This window comes from Carassius gibelio, chromosome A10 (assembly GCF_023724105.1).
Source record: "Carassius gibelio isolate Cgi1373 ecotype wild population from Czech Republic chromosome A10, carGib1.2-hapl.c, whole genome shotgun sequence".
Lineage (NCBI taxonomy): Eukaryota > Metazoa > Chordata > Actinopteri > Cypriniformes > Cyprinidae > Carassius > Carassius gibelio.
Genome location: NC_068380.1, coordinates 22,877,675 through 22,887,674, shown reverse-complemented (window position 1 = coordinate 22,887,674; position 10,000 = coordinate 22,877,675). Strand labels below are relative to the sequence as shown.

At 39.3% G+C, this 10,000-nt stretch overlaps 10 non-coding genes and 2 pseudogenes across 10 annotated transcripts; all 12 read left to right on the top strand.

The window, feature by feature from the left end:
* The first annotated feature begins 112 nt into the window (after positions 1–112).
* On the top strand, positions 113–231 carry LOC128021845 (5S ribosomal RNA). The gene has a single exon (XR_008185768.1). It is a non-coding gene; the product is annotated as a 5S ribosomal RNA (ribosomal RNA).
* Positions 232–720: 489 nt separating this feature from the next.
* Positions 721–839, top strand: LOC128021712 (5S ribosomal RNA). Its single transcript, XR_008185647.1, has one exon. It is a non-coding gene; the product is annotated as a 5S ribosomal RNA (ribosomal RNA).
* A 508-nt stretch (positions 840–1,347) lies between these two features.
* On the top strand, positions 1,348–1,466 carry LOC128021754 (5S ribosomal RNA). The gene has a single exon (XR_008185690.1). It is a non-coding gene; the product is annotated as a 5S ribosomal RNA (ribosomal RNA).
* Positions 1,467–1,973: 507 nt separating this feature from the next.
* LOC128021816 (uncharacterized) lies at positions 1,974–2,092 on the top strand (annotated as a pseudogene).
* A 367-nt stretch (positions 2,093–2,459) lies between these two features.
* LOC128021793 (5S ribosomal RNA) lies at positions 2,460–2,578 on the top strand. Its single transcript, XR_008185734.1, has one exon. It is a non-coding gene; the product is annotated as a 5S ribosomal RNA (ribosomal RNA).
* Positions 2,579–3,067: 489 nt separating this feature from the next.
* Positions 3,068–3,186, top strand: LOC128021711 (5S ribosomal RNA). Its single transcript, XR_008185646.1, has one exon. It is a non-coding gene; the product is annotated as a 5S ribosomal RNA (ribosomal RNA).
* A 509-nt stretch (positions 3,187–3,695) lies between these two features.
* Positions 3,696–3,814, top strand: LOC128021753 (5S ribosomal RNA). Its single transcript, XR_008185688.1, has one exon. It is a non-coding gene; the product is annotated as a 5S ribosomal RNA (ribosomal RNA).
* Positions 3,815–4,322: 508 nt separating this feature from the next.
* Positions 4,323–4,441, top strand: LOC128021822 (uncharacterized; annotated as a pseudogene).
* A 367-nt stretch (positions 4,442–4,808) lies between these two features.
* Positions 4,809–4,927, top strand: LOC128021792 (5S ribosomal RNA). Its single transcript, XR_008185733.1, has one exon. It is a non-coding gene; the product is annotated as a 5S ribosomal RNA (ribosomal RNA).
* A 503-nt stretch (positions 4,928–5,430) lies between these two features.
* Positions 5,431–5,549, top strand: LOC128021800 (5S ribosomal RNA). Its single transcript, XR_008185743.1, has one exon. It is a non-coding gene; the product is annotated as a 5S ribosomal RNA (ribosomal RNA).
* A 365-nt stretch (positions 5,550–5,914) lies between these two features.
* Positions 5,915–6,033, top strand: LOC128021783 (5S ribosomal RNA). Its single transcript, XR_008185722.1, has one exon. It is a non-coding gene; the product is annotated as a 5S ribosomal RNA (ribosomal RNA).
* Positions 6,034–6,391: 358 nt separating this feature from the next.
* Positions 6,392–6,510, top strand: LOC128021844 (5S ribosomal RNA). The gene has a single exon (XR_008185767.1). It is a non-coding gene; the product is annotated as a 5S ribosomal RNA (ribosomal RNA).
* Positions 6,511–10,000: the final 3,490 nt, after the last annotated feature.

Sequence of the window (10,000 nt, the reverse complement as noted above, 5' to 3'; positions counted from 1 at the left end):
TGCCTAGGAATACCAGGTGCTTTAAGCTTTTGGGTTTTCTTTCCTACTTATATAATGTACTGACGATTAGATGGGCTGGTCTTTAAATAGCCCTCTCTTTGCAGCAGTCTTCGCTTACGGCCATACCAACCTGGCTATGCCCGATCTCGTCTGCTCTCGGAAGCTAAGCAGGTTTGGGCCTGGTTAGTACTTGGATGGGAGACCGCCTGGGAATACCAGGTGCTGTAAGCTTTTCACTTAGTATATAATAATTTTGCCAAAAAATAGAGTCAATGCTCGATCTCTGAATATTAGCAGGTTTGGGCCTGGTTAGTACATGGATGGGAGACTGCCTGGGAATACCAGGTGCTTTAAACTTTTTGGAAAATTTCACGATTTATATAATAATCTTGCAAAAAAAAAAAAAAAAAGTCAATGCCCGATCTCTGAATATTAGCAGGTTTGGGCCTGGTTAGTACATGGATGGGAGACTGCCTGGGAATACCAGGTGCTTTAAACTTTTTGGAAAATTTCACGATTTATATAATAATCTTGCAAAAAAAAAAGAGTCAATGCCCGATCTCTGAATCTTACCAGGCTTAGGTCTGGTTAGTACTTGGATGAGAGACTGCCTAGGAATACCAGGTGCTTTAAGCTTTTGGGTTTTCTTTCCTACTTATATAATATACTGGCGATTAGATGGGCTGATCTTTAAATAGCCCTCTCTTTGCAGCAGTCTTTGCTTACGGCCATACCAACCTGGCTATGCCCGATCTCGTCTGCTCCCGGAAGCTAAGCAGGTTTGGGCCTGGTTAGTACTTGGATGGGAGACCGCCTGGGAATACCAGGTGCTGTAAGCTTTTTGGAAACTTTTCACTTAGTATATAATAATTTTGACAAAAAAAAGAGTCAATGCCGATCTCTGAATATTAGCAGGTTTCGGACTGGTTACTACATGGATGGGAGACTGCCTGGGAATACCAGGTGCTTTAAACTTTTTGGAAAATTTCACGATTTATATAATAATCTTGCCAAAAAAAACAAAAAAAAAGTCAATGCCCGATCTCTGAATATTAGCAGGTTTGGGCCTGGTTAGTACATGGATGGGAGACTGCCTGGGAATACCAGGTGCTTTAAACTTTTTGGAAAATTTCACGATTTATATAATAATCTTGCAAAAAAAAAAAAAAAAAGAGTCAATGCCCGATCTCTGAATCTTAGCAGGTTTAGGTCTGGTTAGTACTTGGATGAGAGACTGCCTAAGAATACCAGGTGCTTTAAGCTTTTGGGTTTTCTTTCCTACTTATATAATATACTGGCGATTAGATGGGCTGGTCTTTAAATAGCCCTCTCTTTGCAGCATTTTTCGCTTACAGCCATACCAACCTGGCTATGCCCGGTCTCGTCTGCTCTCCGAAGCTAAGCAGGTTTGGGCCTGGTTAGTACTTGGATGGGAGACCGCCTGGGAATACCAGGTGCTGTAAGCTTTTTGGAAACTTTTCACTTAGTATATAATAATTTTGCCAAAAAATAGAGTCAATGCCCGATCTCTGAATATTAGCAGGTTTGGGCCTGGTTAGTACATGGATGGGAGACTGCCTGGGAATACCAGGTGCTTTAAACTTTTTGGAAAACTTCACGATTTATATAATAATCTTGCCAAAAAAAAAAAAAAAAAGTCAATGCCCGATCTCTGAATATTAGCAGGTTTGGGCCTGGTTAGTACATGGATGGGAGACTGCCTGGGAATACCAGGTGCTTTAAACTTTTTGGAAAATTTCACGATTTATATAATAATCTTGCAAATAAAAAAAAAAAAGAGTCAATGCCCGATCTCTGAATCTTAGCAGGTTTAGGTCTGGTTAGTACTTGGATGAGAGACTGCCTAAGAATACCAGGTGCTTTAAGCTTTTGGGTTTTCTTTCCTACTTATATAATATACTGGCGATTAGATGGGCTGGTCTTTAAATAGCCCTCTCTTTGCAGCATTTTTCGCTTACAGCCATACCAACCTGGCTATGCCCGGTCTCGTCTGCTCTCCGAAGCTAAGCAGGTTTGGGCCTAGTTAGTACTTGGATGGGAGACCGCCTGGGAATACCAGGTGCTGTAAGTTTTTTGGAAACTTTTCACTTAGTATATAATAATTTTGCCAAAAAATAGAGTCAATGGCCGATCTCTGAATATTAGCAGGTTTGGGCCTGGTTAGTACATGGATGGGAGACTGCCTGGGAATACCAGGTGCTTTAAACTTTTTTGGGAAAATTTCACGATTTATATAATAATCTTGCAAAAAAAAAAAAAAAAAGAGTCAATGCCCGATCTCTGAATCTTACAAGGTTTAGGTCTGGTTAGTACTTGGATGAGAGACTGCCTAGGAATACCAGGTGCTTTAAGCTTTTGGGTTTTCTTTCCTACTTATATAATATACTGGCGATTAGATGGGCCGCTCTTTAAATAGCCCTCTCTTTGCAGCATTTTTCGCTTACAGCCATACCATCCTGGCTATGCCCGGTCTCGTCTGCTCTCCGAAGCTAAGCAGGTTTGGGCCTGGTTAGTACTTGGATGGGAGACCGCCTGGGAATACCAGGTGCTGTAAGCTTTTCACTTAGTATATAATAATTTTGCCAAAAAATAGAGTCAATGCTCGATCTCTGAATATTAGCAGGTTTGGGCCTGGTTAGTACATGGATGGGAGACTGCCTGGGAATACCAGGTGCTTTAAACTTTTTGGAAAATTTCACGATTTATATAATAATCTTGCAAAAAAAAAAAAAAAAAGTCAATGCCCGATCTCTGAATATTAGCAGGTTTGGGCCTGGTTAGTACATGGATGGGAGACTGCCTGGGAATACCAGGTGCTTTAAACTTTTTGGAAAATTTCACGATTTATATAATAATCTTGCAAAAAAAAAAGAGTCAATGCCCGATCTCTGAATCTTACCAGGCTTAGGTCTGGTTAGTACTTGGATGAGAGACTGCCTAGGAATACCAGGTGCTTTAAGCTTTTGGGTTTTCTTTCCTACTTATATAATATACTGGCGATTAGATGGGCTGATCTTTAAATAGCCCTCTCTTTGCAGCAGTCTTTGCTTACGGCCATACCAACCTGGCTATGCCCGATCTCGTCTGCTCCCGGAAGCTAAGCAGGTTTGGGCCTGGTTAGTACTTGGATGGGAGACCGCCTGGGAATACCAGGTGCTGTAAGCTTTTTGGAAACTTTTCACTTAGTATATAATAATTTTGCCAAAAAAAAGAGTCAATGCCGATCTCTGAATATTAGCAGGTTTCGGACTGGTTACTACATGGATGGGAGACTGCCTGGGAATACCAGGTGCTTTAAACTTTTTGGAAAATTTCACGATTTATATAATAATCTTGCCAAAAAAAAAAAAAAAAAAAGTCAATGCCCGATCTCTGAATATTAGCAGGTTTGGGCCTGGTTAGTACATGGATGGGAGACTGCCTGGGAATACCAGGTGCTTTAAACTTTTTGGAAAATTTCACGATTTATATAATAATCTTGCAAAAAAAAAAAAAAAAAGAGTCAATGCCCGATCTCTGAATCTTAGCAGGTTTAGGTCTGGTTAGTACTTGGATGAGAGACTGCCTAAGAATACCAGGTGCTTTAAGCTTTTGGGTTTTCTTTCCTACTTATATAATATACTGGCGATTAGATGGGCTGGTCTTTAAATAGCCCTCTCTTTGCAGCATTTTTCGCTTACAGCCATACCAACCTGGCTATGCCCGGTCTCGTCTGCTCTCCGAAGCTAAGCAGGTTTGGGCCTGGTTAGTACTTGGATGGGAGACCGCCTGGGAATACCAGGTGCTGTAAGCTTTTTGGAAACTTTTCACTTAGTATATAATAATTTTGACAAAAAATAGAGTCAATGCCCGATCTCTGAATATTAGCAGGTTTGGGCCTGGTTAGTACATGGATGGGAGACTGCCTGGGAATACCAGGTGCTTTAAACTTTTTGGAAAACTTCACGATTTATATAATAATCTTGCCAAAAAAAAAAAAAAAAAGTCAATGCCCGATCTCTGAATATTAGCAGGTTTGGGCCTGGTTAGTACATGGATGGGAGACTGCCTGGGAATACCAGGTGCTTTAAACTTTTTGGAAAATTTCACGATTTATATAATAATCTTGCAAAAAAAAAAAAAAAAAGAGTCAATGCCCGATCTCTGAATCTTAGCAGGTTTAGGTCTGGTTAGTACTTGGATGAGAGACTGCCTAAGAATACCAGGTGCTTTAAGCTTTTGGGTTTTCTTTCCTACTTATATAATATACTGGCGATTAGATGGGCTGGTCTTTAAATAGCCCTCTCTTTGCAGCATTTTTCGCTTACAGCCATACCAACCTGGCTATGCCCGGTCTCGTCTGCTCTCCGAAGCTAAGCAGGTTTGGGCCTAGTTAGTACTTAGATGGGAGACCGCCTGGGAATACCAGGTGCTGTAAGTTTTTTGGAAACTTTTCACTTAGTATATAATAATTTTGCCAAAAAATAGAGTCAATGGCCGATCTCTGAATATTAGCAGGTTTGGGCCTGGTTAGTACATGGATGGGAGACTGCCTGGGAATACCAGGTGCTTTAAACTTTTTTTGGAAAATTTCACGATTTATATAATAATCTTGCAAAAAAAAAAAAAAAAAGAGTCAATGCCCGATCTCTGAATCTTACAAGGTTTAGGTCTGGTTAGTACTTGGATGAGAGACTGCCTAGGAATACCAGGTGCTTTAAGCTTTTGGGTTTTCTTTCCTACTTATATAATATACTGGCGATTAGATGGGCCGCTCTTTAAATAGCCCTCTCTTTGCAGCATTTTTCGCTTACAGCCATACCATCCTGGCTATGCCCGGTCTCGTCTGCTCTCCGAAGCTAAGCAGGTTTGGGCCTGGTTAGTACTTGGATGGGAGACCGCCTGGGAATACCAGGTGCTGTAAGCTTTTTGGAAACTTTTCACTTAGTATATAATAATTTTGCCAAAAAAATAGAGTCAATGCCCGGTCTCTGAATATTAGCAGGTTTGGGCCTGGTTAGTACATGGATCGGATACTGCCTGGGAATACCAGGTGCTTTAAACTTTTTGGAAAATTTCACGATTTATATAATAATCTTGCAGAAAAAAAAAAAAAAGTCAATGCCCGATCTCTGAATATTAGCAGGTTTGGGCCTGGTTAGTACATGGATGGGAGACTGCCTGGGAATACCAGGTGCTTTAAACTTTTTGGAAAGTTTCACGATTTATATAATAATCTTGCAAAAAAAAAAAAAGAGTCAATGCCTGATCTCTGAATCTTACCAGGTTTAGGTCTGGTTAGTACTTGGATGAGAGACTGCCTAGGAATACCAGGTGCTTTAAGCTTTTGGGTTTTCTTTCCTACTTATATAATATACTGGCGATTAGATGGGCTGCTCTTTAAATAGCCCTCTCTTTGCAGCATTTTTCGCTTACAGCCATACCAACCTGGCTATGCCCGGTCTCGTCTGCTCTCCGAAGCTAAGCAGGTTTGGGCCTGGTTAGTACTTGGATGGGAGACCGCCTGGGAATACCAGGTGCTGTACGCTTTTTGGAAACTTTTCACTTAGTATATAATAATTTTGCCAAAAAATAGAGTCAATGCCCGATCTCTGAATATTAGCAGGTTTGGGCCTGGTTAGTACATGGATGGGAGACTGCCTGGGAATACCAGGTGCTTTAAACTTTTTGGAAAATTTCACGATTTATATAATAATCTTGCAAAAAAAAAAAAAAAAAGAGTCAATGCCCGATCTCTGAATCTTAGCAGGTTTAGGTCTGGTTAGTACTTGGATGAGAGACTGCCTAAGAATACCAGGTGCTTTAAGCTTTTGGGTTTTCTTTCCTACTTATATAATATACTGGCGATTAGATGGGCTGGTCTTTAAATAGCCCTCTCTTTGCAGCATTTTTCGCTTATAGCCATACCAACCTGGCTATGCCCGGTCTCGTCTGCTCTCCGAAGCTAAGCAGGTTTGGGCCTGGTTAGTACTTGGATGGGAGACCGCCTGGGAATACCAGGTGCTGTAAGCTTTTTGGAAACTTTTCACTTAGTATATAATAATTTTGCCAAAAAATAGAGTCAATGCCCGATCTCTGAATATTAGCAGGTTTGGGCCTGGTTAGTACATGGATGGGAGACTGCCTGGGAATACCAGGTGCTTTAAACTTTTTGGAAAATTTCACGATTTATATAATAATCTTGCAAAAAAAAAAGAGTCAATGCCCGATCTCTGAATCTTACCAGGCTTAGGTCTGGTTAGTACTTGGATGAGAGACTGCCTAGGAATACCAGGTGCTTTAAGCTTTTGGGTTTTCTTTCCTACTTATATAATGTACTGACGATTAGATGGGCTGGTCTTTAAATAGCCCTCTCTTTGCAGCAGTCTTCGCTTACGGCCATACCAACCTGGCTATGCCCGATCTCGTCTGCTCTCGGAAGCTAAGCAGGTTTGGGCCTGGTTAGTACTTGGATGGGAGACCGCCTGGGAATACCAGGTGCTGTAAGCTTTTTGGAAACTTTTCACTTAGTATATAATAATTTTGACAAAAAATAGAGTCAATGCCCGATCTCTGAATATTAGCAGGTTTGGGCCTGGTAAGTACATGGATGGGAGACTGCCTGGGAATACCAGGTGCTTTAAACTTTTTGGAAAATTTCACGATTTATATAATAATCTTGCCAAAAAAAAAAAAAAAAAAAGTCAATGCCCGATCTCTGAATATTAGCAGGTTTGGGCCTGGTTAGTACATGGATGGGAGACTGCCTGGGAATACCAGGTGCTTTAAACTTTTTGGAAAATTTCACGATTTATATAATAATCTTGCAAAAAAAAAAAAAAAAAGAGTCAATGCCCGATCTCTGAATCTTAGCAGGTTTAGGTCTGGTTAGTACTTGGATGAGAGACTGCCTAAGAATACCAGGTGCTTTAAGCTTTTGGGTTTTCTTTCCTACTTATATAATATACTGGCGATTAGATGGGCTGGTCTTTAAATAGCCCTCTCTTTGCAGCATTTTTCGCTTACGGCCATACCAACCTGGTGGCGCTAGTGAGTAATACAGGAAGTGAGTGGGCAGTTTGAGCAGTTGGTGAGAGAGGCTCACCTTTTTTGATTTGTGTTTTGTTCATTATTTTTTGGGAAAAGCTTTATTTAGTTTTTTTGTTTGTTTTTTTTTCTCCTCCCAGCAGCTCACGCTGTTTGGGGGGGGAGTTTTTTTTGGCTTTAATTTTCAAAATGGATAGATTACCGGCAACGACCACAGCAATGGCACGAGAAACACGGAGTGGAAATGAAATCGATCTTGAACAAAGACACAGAGATGGACATGAAAAAGAAACAAAGAAGGAAACCTGGAAAAGAGTTTACAAAAAGGAAGCAACAGTAACAGTGGACTTAATGGATTTGGATGATGTGAGAGCAGTGGATATTATAATGTCAGTGACAGAAAAAGTTGGAGAAGGGAAAATCTTGGCGGTTCGACCGAAACAAACAAGATGTTATGAGGTGACTTTGGAGACCGAGGAAGACATCGAGGAGCTGATGAATGGAATACTAATCAAAGGAAAAACCTGTGAGGTAACAAGACTTCAAAACAGAGATTTTGTTGTTTCTTTTATGCATCTCCCTGTTTACATGGACGATGAGGACATTTTAAAGAAATTGGAAGGATGGGGAGTTCTCCCCATCTCTAAAATAAAGAGACGGTTTTATCCTGGCACAAATATTGAAGATGGAACAAGATTTGTAAAAACAAGATTCCCCAGAGAAGTGATCTCACTCCCGTATAGCACCAAGTTTGTCACAGCAGAAGGACCACAGCACTTTCGGGTCATGCATAGCCAGCAGGTAAAGACATGTAGGTTGTGCATGAGCCCAGAGCATATGGTGAAAGACTGTCCGCAGTTTATATGTTACAAATGCAATGAGAGAGGACACATGGCGAGGGACTGCAGGGTGGTAAAATGCCCGGATTGCGAGGAGGTGCTAAGCAAGTGTGAATGCTGGATGGGAAACGAGGAAGAAGATGAAAAAGGTGTGAGTGGGCAGATGCATGACAATGAAAAGGAGCAAGAGGAAGGAACAACAACAACACAGATTAATGAAACCAACGAAAATAAGGACAAAGGAGAACAGAGAGAAGAAAGTTGCATACAGGATAAACAATCACAGCAAGGGGGTGAAGCGGAGATGCAAATTGCAGAGACCATTGAAATACTTTTAGACAAAATAGAACATCAAAGGATTGTAAATGAAGAACAGACTGTTGAAATGGGCAGTGAAGAGGAAAAGGAGGACAAAGCTGGGATACAAATGAAAAGAAGAAGATCGATCAAGGTAAAACCAAGTTTGGGCGGGGTAAGGAAAAAAGTAGTTAAAGAGGACTTGTTGAAAAATGTAAACCGATTTGAACTGTTAAAGGACATGGGGGAGATTGAATGATAAACGATGGTTTTTATGAATACTTTTTTCTGTCTTATGCTCATAAAGTTGGTAACTTTTAATGCAAGAGGACTTCAAGATGTAAGAAAGTTTGATAAAGTAAAAGAAATGTGTAAAAAAGAAGATATAATAATGCTACAAGAAACTAATTGGACCGATAGGTCTATAAATGAAATGAGGAAAAGGTGGAATGGTGAAATTCTGTATAATAATGGTGATGAAAGAAATGGTAGAGGTGTGGCAATTTTAATAAGGGAAAACAGTGGTGTAAGCTGTAAAGAAATATACAAAGATGAAATAGGGAAATGTTTGATAGTGGAAATGAGTTACGAAGAGAAGAACATATTACTGGTCAACATACATGCACCAACGAAAAAAGAAGAAAAGAGATCATTTTTTAACACTATCAAGACAATTGTGAGGAATTATAAATATATACTTATGATGGGGGATTTTAATACAGTTTTTAGCAGACAAGATATAGCGGAGGGTATGGGTTTCAAAAGCGATACGGGAAGGAAAGAGTTAAGATCACTAATGGAGGAAAATAATATAATGGATGTATGGAGGGAAAGGAATGAACACAAAAGAGAATACTCGAGAAGACAAATAGTAGGAAATTTCATTTATCAAACACGAATAGATATGGTTTTATGTACAAGGAATTTAGATTGTTTTATAGAGAAGTTAAGGTATGAAGAAACGAGGTTAAGTGATCATAAGCCTTTTTTTGTACATTTGGATTGGGATGTTGGGAAAAGAGGGCCAGGGGTATGGGTTTTAAATACAGACATTTTAAAGGATGAGGATTATGTGGCAACAATAAAAGATACAATAAAAAAAGAAAAAGAGAATGAAATGTATTTAGAGGACAAAAGGATCTGGTGGGAGAACTTGAAATTTTTAGTGAAAAAAATCACTATTAGTTATTGTGTGTTAAAACAGAAATGCAAAAAGAATAAAGAAAAGGAAATAAGAGAAAGACTGGAGAAGCAAGTAAATGATGAAACAGAAGATATTCAAAAAATAAAAGAAATACAAGAAGAGCTGAAAGAGATGGAAGAGAATAGATATAAGGGGGCAATGTTGAGGTGTAAAGCTAAATATCTGGTAGAAGGAGAAAAATGCACAAAGTTTTTTTTTGATCTTGAAAAAAGAAAAGGAAGAGTTGAAACTATAAAAGAAATACGAAAAGAAAATGGTGAAATGGTACATGAATGTGGGGAAATTTTAGAAGAGGTTAAAAACTATTTTGAAAAATTGTTTAGTACGGAAGGAGTAAAGGAGAGAGAAAAAAGGGAATTAATGGAATTAATAAAAATTAAAATGAGTAAAGAGGAGAAGGAAGAATGCGATCAGACAATAAGTAAAGAAGAAATAGAAAGTACAATAAATGAATTGAACAAAAAGAAAAGCCCAGGCATTGATGGTCTAGGAAGTGAGTTTTACCAAACTTTTAAAGACCTTTTAGTAGATATTTTAAGAGATGTTTATGATGAGATTTTTGAAAAAGGAGGAATGATGTTAAGAATGGGAATGGGATTGATGAAGGTAATAT